We start from the raw sequence: 5,305 nt of genomic DNA on the forward strand, positions 1-5,305 counted from the left end.
ACTGAATAGATAAGACAGGAAGGGATGGCAAGGGGACAGATGGCAGGCGGGGAATCGTGTCTTTTTCAGAGTTGCAGTGCACATTTAAGTGGTATTTAAATGGTATAATGGTATATACATTTAAATACAAATATTCATTCCACCTATCTGTTAACCACTGAGATTTGGGGCTGCAGTGTTCTGCATTGTGGAATATACCCAAGAGCCTGCAGTCTGCTGACTCCCCTGGTAGTGCTGTGCACTTTTTCACTACATCTTAAGTTCAAGCACCTACACTTGAAGCGGTAAATCATAAAAATATCACCTTAAGCCTGACCATGATATACTAAGCAAAAAGCAGCATTCCTGTGCTTTGTGGCATGCTGCTGGGAGTATTTTTCAGTGTTGTGCAATCCATTCAGACGTGCGCTGAAACAGGTTTAAGTTTTCCAATACTTTGTGTCAAGCAACAAAGCCCAAAGCCTAAAGAAAGTAAAAGCACTTGCATCACTGCATACCTACTCTACCTGAAGGTGGCAAACTGAAAAAGCCAAAAAACAAAAAACCCAGAAACTGAAAGGATTAGAAATAAAAATCAAAACAGCCCGTCTGATATTGATGAATAGCTCATAATGATCATACCAAGACCTGCCAAATCAACTCCTTTTTCAAGATCTACACTGTTAGGCTTATTTCTGTATGCTTGTTTGCCGCAATTTATTTCAAAGGTTATCAGCTGAAGCAAGCATGCAAGACTCAGTCCTAGCCAATAAAAACCAGTAAAATCCCTGTTTTTCTGATCCCCCAAATGATTTTAGGTGCCCCAAATAGTCAATAGAAATATCTCCTAATTAATGTGAGATAGCAGAGACCTTAAGAGTTCGTGTTAATTCAAAGCTCTTGAAGAAAAACAATTTATTTTTTATGCAGAGTGTATTGATTTATTGCAAGGTATCAGGAAATTTCTGAATGGTCTGACCAGCTTTACATACTTCGTTGAATTCTGAAATGAAAGCTACAGAACTTTTGCTTGAATCAACAACCTAAGTCATCAGTTTAAAGGTTAACACTTGATTGTGCAGCACAAGAAACAGACACTTTTATCTTCTCGATTCAAGGACTTCTAGTTTTCTGAACAGCAGCACATAACATTGAAACAGATTGTTTTGAAATACACTTTTGCAGAGATATAAACAAAATACGGTACATGATTGGCCTCAGAGTATCACTTACTTTGAGAGGGATACAGAGGTGCTTAGGCCCTGCTTTCCCCACATACTAACACACACCCTCTTCTTCTGGGGGACTTGTATAAACTGTTACCCATGCTCTCCTGGCAGCATTTTCAACACACAAAATGCTGGAATTAACACCAGTGCAGTTGTGCTTAACACAGAACAGCTGCTGCAGAACTTTCAAGATTCTTATTCCACCCAGGAAAAACCAAACTGAACCACCATGACTCACATTAAGATCACATTCAATGGACAGAAAACTGTATAAAAGACAAAGTATTGAACTGATGGAATACAGCTGCCCTAGGTAAGTGAAATTTAGCAATAAATAATGTTCTTATCTACTTTGGAAAGAAAAAGGCAGGCTTGGGGGAGAAGTTGGGCAAGGGACAGAAGTGAACATACCTAGGGAGAAAGAATTACGAAACTAAGTAAATGGCGTGCACCCCTAATTTATGCAGTTCTAGCTTGACAATTATTTTCAAAATCTGAAAATGAGTTATTAAGACATTAGCTTAGACACCAGCTAAACTAACAGCTGCTTTTTGTTCCTGCTTTGACCAACACTTGAGAACTCCTTCTCCTCGTAGACATAATATTTGCACTGCAGATGCACTGGGAGCCTGAGTGGGAAGGACCTTGGTGTGCTAGGTGCTGTACAAGCAGCACCCAAAAAAAAATATCCAGAAATTGATTGGGGAATAAAGGAAACCATTCTGAGCAAACAAGTCAACCTAATCCATAAAAAAGGGCAATTGCTGTAGCTGGACTGTGTTGTCATATACTGCTTACGTTTGTTTTAAAATTAAACTGAGAGTCAGTCCAAGGTTTGTTATACAAACATATGGCACCGGTATTACATTCTGTCTTGTATTTATAGAAAGTACTGTAGCAGTCCAGACAGTACAGAGATGCCATAACGTTAACAACATTTATTATTAGTATGACAAAAGAACCAAAATAAGCCTGTAGAAATCATGATTGAGAGTTCAGGGAACTGACTGGAACAGAAAACTGATTTTATGGAGTTATTATCTAAAAAATTCCTCCAGCATCAACAAATACACAATCCTCAGGCCACTGAGTATTCTGTTATATAAATACAGCCTCAGATAAGTAATTTGTTTAAAACACAAGCCCTGAAAACAGACTGAAACATCTAAGGCTAGTCTGATTAAAACCGATACACGCTCGCTGATGAAGCGTTAAAGCAGAAGTCTGCATTCCTTTAACCGAAGGGGAACAAAGCTTTTGGGACAAAGGGTGAACTTTAATTGCGCCTTTTTATTACCCAAACTGCCACTTCCTCCTTGATCCCAAGCAAGCACTGAAGGCTAATGGCATGTTAACACCCCCCTCCTCCCCCCCCTCCCACAAGCGATGTTACTGATCAATGTGCAGCGCTAGGTTTTTCCATGCCAGCTGCGGAGAGCCGAGCAGCAGGTTTGCGCCTCTTCCGAAAAAGCGGGAGGGGGCCGGGCCGGCGCTGCCCCCGGAACCTTCTGGAAGAGTCCGGGCGCTGCGGCCCGGCCCTCGCCGCCGCGGCAAGGGGGGGGGGGGGGGGGGGGGGGGGGGGGGGAAGGAGGAGAGCGGGAAACGACCGCGGCCCAAGCAGGTTAATCAGTAATTAGGCACACTTCTGAGAGGGGCACCAGCAAGAAACACTCACTGCCTCGCAGCCGCGGCTTCAACAGGTGGAAGGGCTGTTGTGTTTGGTGGGGGTGTTTTTTTTTTTTTTCAAAAAAAATTTTATTGGGAGAACTACAAAACATTTACAGTACAAAGTTTACAGTCTCACACAATCTGTAGTGAACTGACTCCCGAAAAATATATTACAACTCAAGTTGACTTATCCTTTAGTTACATTCAAAACATACTTCTGTTAAAGTAGTCCAAAAGAGTACATAGTGCTCAATCTGTACCTATGTACAAACAAAACTAAGCTACTGCTCATTCATCCACCGTCCAGGAAAGTTTTGGAAAACTCCCGACTCTCTACATAAGAAAAAAAAACCTATAAGTTTTGGAATTCAATTAAACAAGATATGTTTATGTACTGTATAAAGTTTCAGATCCAAAGATGGCCTCCATTCTTATAAAATAAAAAGTGGTGAGATTTTGTTGTAGTTAAAACCCATCCCTACATTCAAATTATCTCAAGCATTAGGAAAAAATACTTATTTGGTTGAGAAATATTTAAGGCAAGCATGGACCCTCAAGAAGGCACTGTGAGACGTAATACTGGGGACCCCCAATTATTGCTACATACTTTGAGATTATATCACAGTGTGATTGGTGGCGTTAGGCAACAAAATACTTTTTGGTTACTTTCAACAAGTTTGAATTATATTTGCCACTTTGAAGTCTGATTGCTAAGCAAGTCTTTTTTTTTTTCTTTTTTTTCCATTTGTTTTTCAACTCGGACGGGCTACAACCATTTACATTCTTAAAAAAAAAAAAAAAAATATAGAAATTCCTCAAACTACTTCCACAGCATCGAGACCGATTTCTGTAAAGAAACCATGCAATCTTTCAGATTTACGTAAACAAGGAAAGAAATTAATGAAATAAATATTACATACAATCTCTTAAATTAAGAATTTTACTCATTTACAATAAAATAACCAAGTGAAGTTACAAAAAGGCATATATTACTGTGAAAAGAACACACTCCACATTTCGCCGATTAATAATGGCAATCATAATTTAAACATAATAAAAGAATATATATCTATTGCTTTTCATCATACCCGATAAATACAGTATGAACAAATTACCAATGTATACTTTTCACAAGATAATAAATAAGTTAAATAGTTTCATATTGAGTTGTGTGCAGTGACTCATTCATGCAATCAACTCAAACAGCTAAAAAAAATTAAAAAAAATCAGCAGTTATTCTCCAACAATTACAAACTAAACTCAGTTGAGTGCTTCCAAATAAAGCAACAACAAAAAAAATTGTTCTAAGCCAAACATCCACTAAGTGGTGGCAATGGAACCAATATTAAACTTTGGAATGAAGGTTTTAGCATTTGTTATAATAATAATATATAGATATATAAAAAAGGTTGTTATCAAGGCATATTCTTGGCAGGATGTTGGATTTTTTTTCTTTTTAAAAAGCTTATAGGTTTAGTATGTTCTGTGTTTTTATTTAAATTGGATTGAAAGACAAACTACTTAGTAACTTATTTGTGTGTCTGAAGATTTGGAGGAGCTTGGAAGGCAGAACTCAGGCTCCCCAGATTGTTTGTTGCTTTCTGGTGGTGTCTTTCTCTAATGCTTTTTTTTTAAAAAAAAAAAAAACACACAGATGGAATGGCTGCTGCTGGTGCATATTATAACTTGTCTCCAAAGAACAACAACAACAAAAAAAACAGAACAAAAATCCCCTTCTTCCAAGGTCTCTCTATAAAAATAGGTTTGTTCAGTTCATGTCATTTGCCCTTTTGCAAAATTATTTTTGCGTTTTTGTTCAGCTCTCGGTGTGTACATATATATATATAGATAGATTAAAAAAAACAGAAAGAAAAATCTCACTTTCTTCGCTCGTTCACTTACTTGCTCGGCAACCGAGGCGGGGGCAGGCGGAGGGCCGCGGCGCGGCCGCCCGCTCTCCCCCTAGTCGTCGGAGATGGAGAGGCGGCTGAAGATGGGCAGGCGCCGGCCGGAGTCCAGGCTAGGCGACTCCGAGCCGCTGAGGCTGCCGGAGCTGAGCGAGCCGCTCAGGTAGCTCTCGCGGTCGGAGAGGGAGTCCGGGGGGCTCGGCGGCGCGTCGAAGACGGGCGACTCGGAGAGGCGGCGCAGGGGCTGGAAGCTGAAGGGCGGCGAGGCGGGGGGCGGCGGGCAGCCGCCGCCTGGCGCCGCCGCCTGCTGCTGGCAGCGGTAGTAGGCGGCGGCAGCGGCCGCCGCCGCGGCGGCCGCGGCGCTGGCGGCGAAGTTCTGGGTGTGGATGGCGAGCGGCGCGATGAGGCTGCCCAGCTCCTGGCCCGAGAAGGCGAAGGCGTTGTTGGCGCAGGGCGGCGAGAGCAGCTCCTCGCAGTATGAGGCGGAGGCGGGCGGCGGCGGCGTGCGCGACCCGCCGGGGC

At 41.9% G+C, this 5,305-nt stretch overlaps 1 pseudogene; it reads right to left on the bottom strand.

The window, feature by feature from the left end:
- Positions 1-877: 877 nt before the first annotated feature.
- On the bottom strand, positions 878-5,303 carry LOC146589673 (mRNA decay activator protein ZFP36L2-B pseudogene; annotated as a pseudogene).
- Between the last annotated feature and the right edge of the window lie 2 nt (positions 5,304-5,305).

This window comes from Rhea americana, unplaced genomic scaffold, assembly GCF_003343005.1.
Source record: "Rhea americana isolate MKP2758 unplaced genomic scaffold, rheAme1 scaffold_44, whole genome shotgun sequence".
NCBI lineage: Eukaryota > Metazoa > Chordata > Aves > Rheiformes > Rheidae > Rhea > Rhea americana.